At 34.4% G+C, this 17438-nt stretch overlaps 1 protein-coding gene and 1 non-coding gene across 2 annotated transcripts in view; one reads left to right on the plus strand and one right to left on the minus strand.

The window, feature by feature from the left end:
* Window positions 1-17438, minus strand: part of LOC113500520 (centaurin-gamma-1A) — a 175147-nt gene that overhangs the window by 79798 nt on the left and 77911 nt on the right. The window lies entirely within an intron of this gene.
* Window positions 73-144, plus strand: Trnah-gug. Its single transcript has one exon. It is a non-coding gene; the product is annotated as a tRNA-His (tRNA).

The following is a 17438-nucleotide window of genomic DNA, read 5'->3' on the forward strand; positions in this document are numbered from 1 at the left end:
TTGTGTAATCTTTATTCTATCAAGTCAAATATTATAGTTCAATATTTCGCGCCACCTTCCAGTGCTCCGATAGCCGTGATCGTCTAGTGGTTAGGACCCTACGTTGTGGCCGTAGTAACCCAGGTTCGAATCCTGGTCACGGCAGTGTGCAACACTGTCATGGCGGAGTCATCTTTTTGAATCTTTCCAATTTTTTTTTGCCAATTTTATTCAAGTAATCGAACAACTATAAAGAATCTTTGATCAATTGCCACCTAGTGAGCACAAGCTGTACCAAGACACCATTATTCTTGCAATAGTTCTCACTACATCTCACAGATGGCGACACCATCGCAATAAATTTTCCAGTAATTCAACAGATGGCGCTTCAGTAGACGGCATTTATGTTGTAGCTATTCTACACTAGATGTCTCCTAAACGTAACTGTTTTGTCTATTGCCAGCTAGATGGCACTACTAACTCGCCCGTTAAGCCAATGAAAGTTTGCCAGGTACCGGCCTTACGAAAGTTTTAGTCCATCGGAATCTGTGCTTTATGAGACAACTATAAGATACTTGTTGATTACATGATGGCCAAACCTGAACAAGAAATAGGGCTCTTTATTTAATACTTACTAACATCTTATAAAAATAATTAAAATGGTGGATTTAAAGCCAGAGGCATTCTCTATTAGTCAACTAAGTCAACCAAGAGGTGGGGCAGAGAAATAAGAAGTTTATTTACAAATAGAAACGACTATGTAGATGTCTTGTATAGCCTATGAATTACTTAAAACATCTACTAATTACTAATTAACAGCTCGTAATAAGCAAGATTCGTTTTTCATCTGATTTAACTAAATATTTAGCTTTAATAATAAGATCCATTACTTATATATATCCATTACTATAAGCTCCTACAATCCCGCCTCATATGGGTAATATGAACCAAATTACGAAAACATTGAACTGCTAGTGGACCGAGTTTTTCTACCTGAGCCATGACTTGAAAAAAATACAATAGCAATTTTGTACTTCAAATAGGTTTGTAAGGGTTAGGGCAAACCTCGGTTTGACCGTTAAAACCGTTGTGAAATTGCGATACCGTCAGTTTTACTTAACCTTTAACATACTTTAACGGTCAGTGATAATTTTTCACTGAAGCCGACAAAAAACATGAACTAAACGACCGAACGTGAAGCAAAATATCGCTTCAAATAATTTATTCGACATTTAACGATAGTTGCAGAAATGTGAGACGGAAGTTTATTTTTTAAGTGCGGAAGTTATATGGTACAGACACCTATTAAGGCGAACCATTAAGTGGTCGTTAGGAGATCACAGGTGTCAAGGTAGTCCGCATGTGTTATTGTGAATTTGAGAACGCTACCTCATGCAGTAGCTACAGCCTTGTATAATATACATGCAGTACTTCAGAACTAACTCGTGGTGCCGTATGATAATATTATGAAAGTAATTATTGATACTTCTTAGATAATTTTATAGATGGTTAGGTTGGCAATTAGTTCCTTCGCTACAACTATGTACAATACTCCTTATAAACTTTATTATACTGTGTTAAAAAACTATGACAGATTCTCATCTATTAAACGGTTATTAAGTTGTAAAACGGTAAAATTCTGAAACAAAAATTCTTCCATTCGAAATTTAATGACCACAGGCGGCATTGACTACCAGTATTATTATACTGTAGGACATTATATCAAACCAATTTTTATAATGCTTTATGACTAACGCGAAGACTAAATGGATGAAGCACATTATGCAGATAAGGTGGCATACTGACACCGTTAATGATAGTATGTCGTATCTGTATATGCTGTTAGCATAATGCATGTTGTTTGCACTTCGTATCGCAAACCCTCCATCAAAGATAACATAATTAATTATTCGACAGCGGCCCTTAGCTTAGCTACCGGTAATGACATTTCCTTTTAACCAAAAGGTCGGCTTACTCACAGAAAGTTGCGAAAAAAGTTTCATGAAAAAAGATCTGAATTAATAACGAATGTATTCAAAGACTAACAATTAAAAAGTCATGGCACTCGGAGTACTGGCAGGAAATCCTCACTTTATAAGGTGATTTATAAATAATTTACACGCATTAGAATTAAACAATTAAAAAAAGAAGTTTTTAATACATATAATTTGAGTGTTTAATTTACTCTGTATTTCGAGGAGAATATTATAATTGGAAAATGAAAGCATATAAATTCGGTCTTATGCAACACAATAATCGGTAATAATTGCTTTTGATTTATTAAGGACAATAACATAATTAATGAAAGCAAATGATTAAGTTACGTATTTAATGTTACAAACTTTAAACTATTGTCGTTGCAACGTAATAGCTAACAGGTCAAAAGTTAGTTTTAGTAAGGTGTAAGGTGTGGAACGAAAACAATTCGCAATTGGACTCCCGCTAGAAAATTTCCACTTAATCCCGGAATTCGACTTGGAATGATACCGAAAGCCCTCCATCAGAACCTTGCTTAACCCTTTAAAGATTGAAAGGCGTGACAGCGCGCGCCAAATCAATCAATATAATGTCCCATTTGTATAGGTCTAACGGAAGGTAAATGTAACAGATTTATTTTACGTCAATCAGAATATTAAGGGGTTTGTAGACTTTTGTTATTGAATCACTCAAATGCTTTTGTATCAGTATTTCGTAGAGACGTATAGACGTTTCTCTTTTATCTTTTGTCACTTAGATTCTTGATGTTTGCTCATGAAAGTTATGAATTCGTAATCGGATTTTCTACAGGTATCCAGCCAAAGGAATAAAATAAAAAATAAGATCTTACGACCCCATGAAAATGAACGTTATTAGGTATCATTAGATATTCCTATCCCAATATAATTGTTATCAGGCGTAACAACACTCGTAGTTGGTAATTAATATTTCAGATACTACATTTGTATAGGTAGGTACGTGTGTACTCTAATGAGGCGGTGTAGGTACACCAACACGAATAATATCTCCAGTAAGCCTTTAAGCCGTATCATAAAGAAACCCTATACTTTTCCCTGTACATTACTTTGATTTACGCAACAAAGAAAACAATCTAGCCGCCTCGGCGAAGGTAAATACTGCATAAGTTATGCGTAATCTTACATGTATGCCTGCTGCATTTTTAATGTTGTTTGGAATTAGGCGAGCATTGGCCAACAATGGCTCCTGTATTCAGTATTCAATGGCCAATGTTGGCGCTATTTGTATACTTTATAAATTGATAGAGTAGTTACCTGTTCGCGTAGTTTGGTTTCGGAGGTTTGGGTCGGCTTCCACCTAACGGTAATGGTTGGCCGTCGGTTGAATAATAAGGAATAAAGCTGTATTAATATTTCTGGGTATATTGTTTAATAACTTCTAACTTTTAGATTTGAGTAGTTTCCACGTAACCATTTGAGAAGGGGATTGCTATCCCTATCAAAACGGAGAATCGTTAAATATTTTGACGAGTACTTATAACTTGTTAATGCATTTAGATTTCTAAGCAAAAATATTCTCCAAGTAGTTATTCCAAAACACAATCTAACTTCTACAAAATACATATATATTATACACAGAACAATATGTTGTATTGTACAGGTCAGCATAATTACACAGTAATGTATAATTCCAGTGTATCAATGGTCACGCTGAGGTTAGCAAGGTGTATGAGTAAGGTATTAAGCGAGGATTGACATTGTCGTACTGTAATTATGCCGCTCTGTGGATTTTGGTTTTCGCCGTAATTGTAATTATAGAGAAAGCCTGTGGCTGGCATGTCCCTATTGTTACTGCGAAGAATGTTTGCTTCTGTTTAATCATTGGGAGTTATTTCTATACTGACCACTTTATTAGATCGTTTGTTTTGGATTTCATTCGTTGTATAATATATCGGTATTGGTTTAGCACTGCCGAGAATAGAAGTCACAACGTACCTCCAAGTAACGTGGAGGAAAAATGAAATGAAAAGCCTAATTTTAGAAGTAATTTCAAGAAAAAATATTTTACTGACACTCACTCACTCATAATCTGTTTGTTGTGTTAACTTGTATCGATATTAAACTTGGATAAAAAGAACTTCACATTACAAGCTCTTTAAGTTGAAGCTAGATTTTTAATTACCAACCTTCTTAAAGACACTCAAAACTTACGAAAGGCAGAGATGCGACGGAGAGCCAAAATTGTTCATTACCTGCAACAAAGAAAGCATTTTGTTAAAAATATAGAGCTACATCTGGGTTTTAATTAAACCCACAGAGTCTAAATAAGCTTAGGTCGGATTTATAATAACTGGGAAAATTATAAAAGTGTGTAGTAATTTTACCTTAAAAAAACAATGATTGCAAGCATAAATTAATTAGTCGTTAGGCTTTTTCTACTGAAATATTAGCCTATTTTTAATATTTTTGAACATCCAAAAAAAAATGCGATAAGGCTGAATTAAACTCTGCTTAACCATAAGCAAAAGCTAGTGCATATTGAAATAATTATTAACAATGATTTTAAACATCGAACAAATAATTCGAATGGCAAAAGCGAATTCAATTTGAATATTCGAATTTTGGGTAACCGCATGTTAAACGTATCTCGTACAGGTGGCAGGAAAGTTACACAATGAACGAACTGCTCATATAATACAATTTATTCGACACTACACGTATTGATAACTATGTAGGGCCCGTAGTTCGAATGTACGCCGTAAATGGCAGAAAACAAAACGGAAATGTACTAGCGTTGCAAATATCATCAGTCAATGGACGTGCTTCGTGCTACTTCTGTATGTCGAAATATCCGTAACAACATTTAAACAAGGATTTCCGAAACGAATTCCGTTTTAGTAATAGACCGCTTCAAAGGCAATTTCTTAAATAATATACAACCGCTTTCAGCTTTTACGAGAAGCAAAGACAATAAATATAACAATAAAATGAGTTTTGTGACTTCTATTCTCGGCCTAGCAATAAGAATGTATGGAATGATAGTTCTCGAGTAGCTCGAAACAATAAAACAAACTTATACGCAATAAGAACTAACAAGTTATCATTCCACAACCCAAGAGCGTATGAAAACAAATAAAATCGTAGGAAACTCATAACAATCCAATCTTTGGCGGATCAAAGAAACACCTGGTTTGCTGTTTCATATCAAGAAGGGATAAATTTATTCAATTTCGTTTGGTGAAGCTCTCGCCCCGCCCTTATGAGTTTTTGATAACTAAATGGTTTTTTCCTTATAAATTTACGTTACATTCTGGTTGATGAAATTCGTATTCGAAATCTAGACTGTAATACAATGATTTTATATGAAAACTGAATTTATTTACAATGGTAATGGTACATATAGAATAGCATATTTTTTGTAAAAATAAAATAAACTGAACAGCTATTTAAATACCATTTTTATTTCAGCTTATAAACAACATCCATTTTACACAACTAAAAAATACAATCAGGTTTTTATTTCTGGGACATTGAATTTTACGTCTGATTTACTAAGTAAAATAATATTATGCTCTGGGTATAGATAAAAATATGGTAAAGCTAGAAAAATATATTTCTGATATAGAATATAATTTTAAAAACAATATGGTATAGAAAGCAAAATGTTATCTAACATTATCATTTTTTTCTGCCAGTCGACAATAAAAAAAATCACTTTCCATACTTCTCACCCCCTAGATATGAAAAGCATATCCCCAAATGAGCTAAAGAACATTGAATTCCAAGCATGCAGGCAATTATATCATCCCCTGAACATTACATGCAAATTGTATGAGTGCGTTACTCCGGTATTTCCCTAAGGGTGGGATTTCTCGTCTCGTTTAAGGGCTAAGGGCTTGTAAGGTTAACTATGTAAGAGCGGAAAAATGGGAGCGTGAAGAAATGTAAAGATGTAGATTTGGGATTCCCGGCAAAAGAGGTGTTGATCATAAAACTTTGATGTATAACTGCATGGAGCATGGAGAAATCAAGACCAATGTTCTCTTATGGAATAACCAGAAAATTAAGCTTTTACTGTATGTAGCAATCGAAGAAAAATCAAAATACATACTTCTAAAAACACTTGAATGTTTTATGAGCATATATTCCTTAAGGGAAATCTGTTGGTAATCATTGTATCTATTCCGTCAGTTTACTGCTCGCTATAAGGATCTAATTCGATTGGGGACAACTCTATTGGCATTTACCAATTACGTGGCCGGCGCGATTGAATGCCTCTTCCACGTGTAAAATTGATGAAGGTTCAGCTACAAAGCTTGTCAAATGTAAATGTGATAATGTTGAATACATTTCAAACAAGTCAATCATGGTACGAAATTACTTATTAATGGAATTGTTTACAACGTACAACAAATTTTCAATTTCAGTTTCTGACAAACAAATAAAACGGTTTGAATAAATGCAGGAGGATGTTAGAGAAATAAAATTGTTTTATTATGCTGTTTGCTTTTAAATGGCGGAGATAAAACAGGATGCTATCTAGTGCAGAATTTTAATTTCTAGCTTAGCATCTCAATACCCACGTCATTCTACTCTTACTGAAGAAAACTGCAATTGAAAATTTAAGAATCTTGTCCTTGTACCATGGATGCCTTCGCTAAACGTTTCACGTCTTATACGTATATCCAATATAGAATGAGTGCATTATAAGAGGTTTCATGACGTTCGGTTCGTAATAGCCTGCATAGGAAGACCGTGTGGTAGTAACAAGGTTACATTTCGATACCGCAACGTATGTAGTCGCAACGTAAGCTCATGGTACGGAAATTTTATTTAATATTTAACGTGTAATAAAAGTATATTCTTCAATACGAGAACGACTTCAATTTTTAGGTTGAGGTGAAATAAGTGATGTTTTTGGAAGCAGCTTTTGGAGATAAGAGTTACAGTACGGTAAATTAGTTTATTATTATTGCCAACAATTAAAAGACTCAAGATCACACGTGTCGTGAATGTTGGGTCATGAAAGAATAATGTTGTGTCAACTGTCAAACTTCGATCTGTTTTAGAACATGGTATAATTTCAGGAACATTGTCGATAACGATGCTTTCTTTATGACTACTGTAATTTAATACTCATTAATGGCATCATATATCAACGGGTTCTTTACAATTGTTTACTAATGTGTATCATTAAATACATTTAGTCCATTTACTTTCTGAGGCTAGTTGCCCTCAATTAGAGTTTACGACTGTAAATGCCTTTCCGTGCAAAGCAACTGACAATTAGGGTATTTTTATACCAGAACAATGAAAGACCTGATTTTACTTACTTTCTTGCCCTTTTCGTTAGGCTCTTTTACCGTCACTACAATAGCTTTTTTTGAGAGCAACTACTGATGTTCTGCCAAAACTAGCAACTCTCATAAATCAAATTAAACTATGTTGACCTCCAGCTCTCTTAATACAAATATTTCTACCAAACGTGTTACCATCATTAGTACCTTTCAGCCGTGAATCATGCATCAGCCATCAGCTAGATGATGTTACTAGTGATAAATAAAACACATACCTCTACCAATGTATGGATAGCAGGCTTTTAAACATCACGGTGTCATGCATCCTATTGTTACAAGCAACCTTCATGGTACAATGCACCTGTTTATCGTGATCACTCATTACCTATTTCTCAATGGGGATTTAGTGAAAGGGAATTGTTTGGGTTTTATTGTTGATGCGGTTGAGGTTTCTCTGCATAAATAGTAACTTTTTTTTGCTAGCAATATCATTGTTACCTGTCTTTCTAAACTTCATCACCTATTTAGCAAAAATCTTGATAAAACGTTTTTTGTATGCAAGAATGCACATATTTGCTTCCTTTGGAATCTGGAAAAATATAAAAAATTGTGTCAACAGTCACGCTTTGACCGTCAACATCATCCCAACCTTCTTTTAACAATGTTGAATCGACTTCTAGTCTAACCTGCAGTTAAGTTGTATTTTTAGAGCGATTGTCCGTTTAACCTTCTCAACTCAGTTGCCCGGTATTTATGGAAAAAGCTATTTAAATAGAAAATGCATAACTAAAGTCGTAAGAGACACTTACAATGGATGTTAAGTAACATTGTTATGTTTCGCCTTTGCCAGCTCGATTAGAAATTGTAATATGTACATTTGCGTTCATGACTTTTGTAATTTACATTTAGACAAGTTGTCTTAACTTAGAAAACTACGTGAGAACTATATCAAACCAAATTAGATTTCAGAGAGTGAAAGTACAAAATTATTAAGGGAAGACTATTAAAATAGTTTCGATCGAACGAACAGTTAAAATTGAATGTGTATAAAAAATAATGAATAGATTGTTAATTAATTTAAAATCAGTACATCAACTTATAATACAATTTTAACCCATATTTTTACATACCCAATACTTGAGAGGTACCTAGTCAATTCACTTATTGTTAGATTTATCGGAGCGGTTAAAACTGTGTTTTTATTTAGTTAAGTGATATTATATCTTATCTTACTATGACTATTTAAAAATCAAATTAAGAAACAGTATAATTATAATTTTAATTCACCACCATATTTCCTGGATATACTTTACCGATGACTTATAACCAATAACACACTGAAAGCAAAATTATACGAATTACAAAAAAGTTGGTTACTACAGTTATTGACAGGTAGTTACGCGCATATATCATTAAAAAGCGACAGCTCACAGCGTGCTTTAGGTATAATCATCTTAATACCGTTTACATAATTATATTCAACGAGAGCACTAAATAACTAGGTGTACCACCAACAATTTAACGTAGAAACATACTTCTTCAATTGCTTGTATCCTGTATAATTAATTAAAATTTCCGCTTCTTTAGTCAAATTGTGTTATTAACGCTAGAACAGTTCCTCTTGTTAATTGAGAGAAGTGACGTGTGCAAATATAGTCTATTATGCTGAAAAAGTTTTGAAACCAAGATATTTTTAAAATAATTTCTATATGTTTGAGTGCATAATTCTATTCCAAAAACTATACAATACAAAAGTAACGGGGCTAAATTCTTTGCATCTCTCTAACTTAAAATTCATCCCCACATATTTCGTTCTGATACTTCAAAGCACGATCCGACACACAAATATAATTTCTCCTCAATACTGTTCTTTACAACTCTATATGAGATACAGCTCATACAGCCCCAGCAAAGGTTGCGGGTTCGAACGATCCCATTCGTTCCATTTACCATATGATTGCGCTCCGGCGCCGCTCGCACAATACTCAGAATTATGTGAACCGTATACAGACGTTAGCTTCGTTAGTTGTCTATTGCGTTACTTATGAAATAAGGAATACGTGGAGCATGGTTTAGTATGCACGGTTCTCGTTTGCATGGGGGCGAATTTATGCTTCTTATGCCAGAGGCTTAATATATCGTCTAGTAATTGTTGTATGCTTGGTTAGGTTATTTGATGTTACAGAGCCTCAAAAAAAGTTTTATAGGTAACTTTCCAGCTATTTCATTTTCTTATTTCTTTATTTATTTCTTAGCCAGAAAGGTATTTATTATTTTTAATTGCATCTCCTTCTAGCTTTTTTTTTTAATTAGTAGATAGTATCAGCTTCTAGTCTCTTAGTCGGGTTATCAACTATTTACTATCAAAGCCATACGCCAAAAACACATGCACATATAATGTACTTTAAAAGTAGAAGAAAGTCTAAAACAAAGAAGTCGTAATATAAGGTCGGATACCAGTAAACCCGGTATCACATGGAAACAAAATAAACATTCTTCCAACAAAACCAAAGTCGAGGGGAAAAATAACGAAATTTTTCAGGTGCGTTATCTCGAAAAGAAGGGAAATCTCACAAAAGCGATAGTCTCCAACAAATAACAATTACTTACTGGAGTCGAAAAAAGCGAGAATAGGGCGCCCGTGTCAATGTCGGAACTTCAGTACTATGGCTTATCGTGAGGAACGATAACAAATCGTTAATTTGCTTACTGTTGGAACATTTATTAAAATTCTTTCTTATCTATTTTTGCTGAATGATGCCAATCATTGAAATACAAGTGATAGGTACATAGTTTTAATAGAAAGAGCATTAGCAGCAATAGAAAATAGCAAACATTAAAACGGCTAAGTTATTAAATAAGAACAGTAAAAAAATATTTCTTATCTTTTAAGAGTTTAGACATCAATTTAATCTAGCTATTTAATGTAGGATTTACTCAAAACTCATCGATAGAATTTTAAAAAGATCTTTACCTCCATAGGTAAGCACAAAACAAAGAAAAATGAAAGTCATGAAATTAGGGAAAACATCGTACCTCCCTATTACCCCGAACGATACGGTATCTTCGATGAGCTCCACCACTGAAATTACGAGCCGTCTTAAATTAAATGTAAATACCTTAAAAAAATTGAATTGCCTCCGAGTTCCGTTAAATATTGTGTTTAGGCCAATGTTAATTTACGAGAACTGAGAAAGCCCCTTTGGAAGTTTCAAATAGAGGGGTGAAATAATTTTCTGCTCATTTTCTGTCGGTTTTAAAATGGAGTACACGAGTAAAATTTTAAGCCACATACACTATTGATTTCTGAACTGGCTGTCGGTTGTGTATTTTATATGACCTCTACATTGTACTGTTCTTGGGGGCGTTTGGCGTTGGGTCGATGCGCTCTATAAAATAGGGTTGAGCGACACGATGAATGACGAGTGATTCATGCGTGCCGTATATCAGTAGAGATCGACTCTACAGCGATACGAAAGTCTTGACAAAAGTTTAGTCATTTCCTCTGCGAAATGCTTTTATATGAAAGGATTTAACTCCATACAGCAATCTTTCAAAGAATGTAAATTGCAGCGCGATATTTCTTTAAAGGGGACACAAGCAAGTTAGGTTTGTTCTCCTACTCGTTGGTATGATTTTAGATGAAAATATGAAACAGTTTAAATTTCTCAGAATAAAGATGTTGTCAATGCCGCAGTGCTTAGCCGCGTAAAAGTACATCAGACTACGTTTCGTCTGGTAACCGCGGTTTGAAATGAAAAACGAGATGGAAATTTGTTTTCTATACAATTTATGTAAGCATGTAAAGCAATTAAGGTATTTGGACTTTACGTTTCAAACACGCAGGTATAAGGTTTAAAATAGCGGACAAAGTGGTCGTTAAGTGATACACAAAACAAAACTTCTACTTTTAGTTCCAGCTCCGCTAGTTCTGCAAACAAAAACTTAGAGCACCACTTAGCGGAGGACTTTTCCATTTCTCGCTTTGTAAAACACATAGGACAATAAACTTTTCACTTCATCAGTCATCAACTAAATGTTTGCGAACAAAACTGGAAGAAAACAGAATCTACCTTGCATTTGTAACGTTTACAATAACTTTAAAGTGTTACTATTGAAACGAAGCTAGAAGGTTTTTTTGCATTCAGATGAGACTAGAGTTAAACTGCTCTTATTCAGGATTGTGTGCGAGCCGCATAATTCGAAGCCGACGATAGCTTCATTACCTGTCCAATCAGACGCTTGGGGCGCCCCAGGTAATTTGCCAATAGATAGGATTGCTACTACCGTTCATTACCTTGACGAGGCTATATTTATGTTGTCTTTTCCTACATTAATAGATCTTGTAGTTGTATAAGGCATGATCGTATTAATCGACGGCGGAGAAAGCAGATATTATGTTTCGTAACGATTTGTCATAAAACATGTTTGTAGCAGATTATAAAGTAGAAAGTAAGAATTATTTTCTTCAAGTAAATTAAGTTTTTAAGTAATAAGATCGATGTATATGGAAAAAATAAGAAATTGGGAAGCTTTTGTAGCGAACCTATACCTAGTGTACGATTAATCTGGACTAACGAAGAAATGTGATCCCAACATACAAATATGATATATCTACATGTACAGAATAATCAAGAAAACAAATACTACGAATCCATCCATACGTTTCTAAACTAAACACGAGCTGCAATGCATATGTTTAAGGAATAATGTAAACCCCAAGCACTTGGCGACCGGGATAGGGATCAAAGTAAGTTGTTGTATGTAAGCATAGGAGAGGATTCTGCACCGATCCTCTTCACACGAGCCCTTAGTCACTTTGTATGCCGTGAATCCAAAGAGAAATAGAAGGGGGACGTTTGGAAAAAAAACTACACGACCGCAAGGATGTACACTTACAGCTTAATTTAGGTAACGATGTTTTTTACAGGTCCCTTGTCGAATACCATGGCAACTCTTCCCCGCAGTTTATTTTTACGACGTGCAGGGGTAGATAGCGGAATTTATATTTTATCTATATCAGGTTGTGGAGAAATTAAAAGAATCCTTGGAAGTGTTGATTACGTTTTCGTTCGTGTTCCGATTTGATTATAAATAAACCTGCCATTTTTATCCGGAACGGAGTTGAAGTATGCGGTTGCTGAAGAACGTTTTCGTTATATTATTTGTCGAAAATTTTCCTTCTCTTCAAACAATACCCATCTATAAAGTTTCATCTTCAAGCAACAAGAAAACTAATCCCATTGGCAACATAACATGCTACGATGCTAAGTGAATTTTCAAGCAGTTTCTAAGTCCAGTAAAAATAATTATCTTATGAGACAATCGTATTATTTCGTAGCCTTGAGCGTCACGTGACATCGGTGGCATAGTGGTTGGGAAAATTTAACCGTGCTCATGGCCCAAACGACGTAATGCAATTTTACACTGTCTCCACACTATCAAAATTCACTGCGTGTTTTCCTCATATTAAAGGGCGGAAATATACGGGCTAATAATGTGGTTGTTAGCTTGTTAAAAACAATAACTTAATGTCTAATTTATTAACATTTTTACAAAATATATTTAATTCCAAATTGAATACTTAAATATTTCATGTTGTTTAGTCCCGATTCTGCAAATGATATACCTAAGTTTACTAAGCAAAACTTTTCTTCTTGCACAAACTTGCTTGCTCCTTAATTAAGACATTCATTTGAGTAGAGTTAATTAAAGTTAACCAATTTAATAAACTGCAATAACATTGTTCTATTTATTATTCTTTTCTCACAATATATTATCATTTTAATAATCTAATTCCAGGCTTAATTAAATTAAACTGCATAAAGAATCAAACATTTATACCTAATTCGTTATGAAGATCTTTCAATACCTCGTTCCAGTTCTTGTTGAAGTAATCGATTCGCGTCCGCAATAAGATATGCAGATATACTCGTCCAGCCTTTTCTTCATCAGGCTCAAGAAACTGAAGCCTCAACGGGCCCGTCATAAGTTATCTCCCGTGTATCAGCTGAGAGCCGTCCAATTTCCCTCGCCGTACGGTTGCGAGTTTAGTTTTACACGGCGACAATGGCGTCCACGCCGTCCCTATTTCTATCCCCATTGTCCGTCAGATTCTGTGCGGGACACCTCGCCTGAGCCGTAAGGAGGGGCATGGGTTATGAGCGACAGCGGTTTATTTTATAGTTGCTTAGGGTTTTTTTTTATTTTTGTAGAGTTTTAAGTATATGTATGAGGCTTTTTTGAAGTAAGATATGTGAGAAATCTTTACAGGAACAGTTATCATTTAGAGCCGTTTCTATCACAGAGTACGCTATATTCTTTTAAAAGTTTGTAATTGGAAAATGTATCTTTGTTTTTTTTTTTCTATCAGGTAACAAATTTTGAGTAGCGTATTGTTAACGTCCTTACCATACACCATCTACGCAGACCTTCGGAGTACCAGTAGCAACAACCGTAAAAAAAAGGAAATTGATAAAAAAATGTCTTTCCTCTATTCAGTATTCCAGGTATTATAATCTACGGGATTTAGGTTTATAGTCCTGGCGTTTCCATAGTTTGATTAGACTACGTTCCGCTCCTAAACTTATATTATACCACCAACACTCCATCAAGGTATGTCGGGGTTCGCATTTAGGGATCCCTAACTGTCCGCGAGATAAGACCCAGTGATGTCCGCCATCAAGCGCACTGTTTGTGATGCCGGCTTCCTCAAGTAAAACTCAAAGATTAAAGGGGAACTAGCTGTCTCTATTTTTTTATGATGTACTAAGTAAATAGGTGCGTATAAACGATGAAAATTAGTTATATATTGATTAGTAAGGAAGTACCTTCTCGTTTAGAACAAAACTACTACAAGTAAAAGCAGTCATCAAAACTTGGAATGCTATAGAAAAATATATCACAAACACAAATCGAAAAGATTCTCAAAATAAAATGTTTTACAACAAACTTAAAACGGTTGCAGCTCCATTTAAATTTAATTCTCTCAAAACGGGGTATATTCAATTTAAAACTTTTAATCAGATGCAAATCTTGTCTTTAATTTCGTCCGTTGTCTGCAATCGAAACTTCGTAAGAATAGGGTTATCGTTACTGCCACACAACTCTGTCACGGAAAAGGGTTCATAAGTAATAGAGATAGGCTATCTCATAGGGGTTCTGTTACAAATGCGTACGTAATAAGGACTAAGCTTTTCAATTAAGTGTTATGGTGGAAGTTGCAAACATTCTCCTGTAAAGTACTGACATTTATACTTAGTTAAAACTAGAAATACAAAACTTCAATATTCTTCAATAGACTTTTTATTTAACCCATTATATTATGTCTACGTAACTGCGCATAATTTCTTCCATTTCATTTAAAATTTGGAAAATTCGAACATCCCTTGCACGAAGCAATGATAAACATCTTATCCAATAACCACGTATCAATTTTGGATCTTAATTCATTAATGATACCAGAAAGAAAGACAAGAACAACGTCGGTCATGTTATGTACTAGTGGTTATAGTCCAAAGTTACATACATACATAAAATCAAACCAGTTTATCTCAAACGTCACCTATTGAAGCTGTTTAAAGATCCTTCAAAACACTTCAAAAAACCTGGACAACAAAGACAGAAATAGAGCTTCAAACATTCTTTGTTAAATCTATTAAACAAAAGATCAGTCACGCTCAAGTCAAACCGAAACTACGAGTTTTAGGCAAAAGTGTTGATCGACTCGCCTTTTACAAAGCAAACGTAAAAATAATATTTTTCCGAATAAAATGATCTCTATAGTAAGTCAGTTATCTACCATCACCACGAAAATTTCCTTTATGCTTTTGTCAGACGTAATGAATCGTTTTGTTTTGTTTTGATTGCTTTGTTTATGTGGGAGACGAGTCTTGTAAACGTTATCAGCGGGAAATGGAAAATAGTTTATAAGGATAACGAAGTGAATCAAATTCTGTATTCATGAGTGTCTGTTATGAAAGTTAACAAGCGGTTAAAGAAATAAAGTGGTCAAAACTACTGCAATGTATTTTCTGTAGTCAATATTGTCTGAATGAAGTCACCAACTTTGTATGACTGTTTCGAATATTGCAGAAAATCACCGAAAATCTTCTCATCCGACTCTTTTCATTTATTTAATGAATTTGTTGTTGTAACTTGTGAAAACCAATCGACTCACGTTAATAAAAACTACATGCATATAAATGCAATGTTTGTGAAGTCAATGAATTGCAATCGCGTGAATGTATGGCAAGCAATCCAATATTTTTCCAAAAACCATTCCAATATGTCATGACGTGTCATTTAAGGGCTCGCGACGCAAATTGCATGTCCGGCGGAGTGCGTCGCCCTGCAGGCTTAACTTTCATCCTTAATTGAAATAAACGTACATGTACCATGGATATGTTAGCTTTCGCTAATTGGAATGTTAAATTAGAAACATATTGATGAAAATTTGTCTCAAACGTCTATCAGTTTGGTAACAGGTTGGATTATAAATGAGCCTTTAATTAATGTTGTATTCGCTTTATCTGTCGCAACCAATTAAAAAGTTTACTGGGGTTAGTGCACTAAAGAGATTCAAGAAAATGTTTATGTTTACAAGAAAGAGAAAACTACATTTTAACTATAGCTTCAACTACATCCTATCATCATCATCTCGTTCAAAAATTTTACTGATTTGTTTCCTTAAATTCCTATTTTATGTCGGGGTGAACTTCCAACCCATTGATAGAACTGATACGAAAAGAAAATAAGAATACGCATTCACCATCCGGAACAAAAGATTTAAAACAAACTTCAGAGCCATTTAACCAACGACCATCAAAATAGGCCATTAAAGTAAAATTTCTAAATGGACTTTTTCGAACTCAACAAAATTCGATACCATAAAATACGCGCGATAACGGACCCTTGAAAATTCGTATTTAATTAAACCGTCACCCCCGGGACACATTATCGTTCGTACCTTACCCGGATGTGTCATAAATTTATATGATTCAGCTAATTTGAGTTGTTTTGCAAGCTTTGTGTTTCAGCCACAGTATCGCAGCTATTCTAACCTCGTAAACGTGTTACCTGGAAAAATATTTGAAACTTTGTGTAAACATCTTTTAGTTTTATATTTTGATAGTTCCTGCACTTTGTGTACTTATTTTACTGACAATATTAAAAAAAATATATTTTTAAGAGGTAAAGAAGGACTTACGTTAGTCTAAAATCGATTAGAAAATTCAATTACACACGTAAATAATAGAAATAAATCTAAAAGAAAAACGGGCTTCAGTCTAGCAGCCGCGGCAGGTGCAATCGCTACAGCAATAAATTGCGAACCTCATAATACTCCCCTCGTTTACCAATTTCGCATATTTCCTCTTTTTTCTTACCCCCTGAAGGTACCATTTTGTAAGGACTCGTAACGTTGTATATTTTCCTTAAATTAGGGTAATTTCTCGTTTCATGATCCAATTTGAATTAAGATGCTTGAGGATCAGAAACTTTTGTTAAATATTTAGTAATGGTTCTTTGGATTTTGCGACATAAATAAAACCTTATTTATGCGAGCTGAAATATTTAAACGAATCTGTTTTTGTAAGGAAAATGGAATAAAGTCTTTTGGATAGGACGTCAACGTTGGGATAACAATGAAAGCGCAATTAATTTTAAGAATAACGGTAACTATAGTACACGCTCTATTACTTAATAGAGCTCTACTAGACGTCTAGATTCTAGAGCTAGCTTTTTTTAATTAAATTATTTTGTTAGTGAAAATTAATTCAAGAAACGTTATGATTAAATTCCCCAGCGTAGTCGTGCTTACTCTTAATTTTTCAACAAAGCAGATATAAATTTCGTTTCTGTAAAACCCTTAATCGCTTTATTGCCCAATCCAATTATACTAACAGTCGTTTATCTTGAGGAGTTAAAAACGTACAATATGCTATAAAGAGTGCTATAAATCAGAGGCAACAGGGCAAAAGGTAGCCCTTTTGCGGCACTCCCTGGCATCCAAGTGTGACGCCCCACAGGCAGGGAGTCGACGACCGGACCTGCCAAATACTGAATACATCGATTGTATATTTTGAACGATGAAATCTAATTGAAGTACTCCCACAAATAATAATTTACAAAGGTATTGCAACGATCATATGATTTATTCACCTAAGAATAATTCTTACAGAAACTGAAATACAGATAGAGGCCGCTG

The sequence above is a fragment of the Trichoplusia ni genome, chromosome 14, assembly GCF_003590095.1.
Source record: "Trichoplusia ni isolate ovarian cell line Hi5 chromosome 14, tn1, whole genome shotgun sequence".
In the NCBI taxonomy this organism is placed as follows: domain Eukaryota; kingdom Metazoa; phylum Arthropoda; class Insecta; order Lepidoptera; family Noctuidae; genus Trichoplusia; species Trichoplusia ni.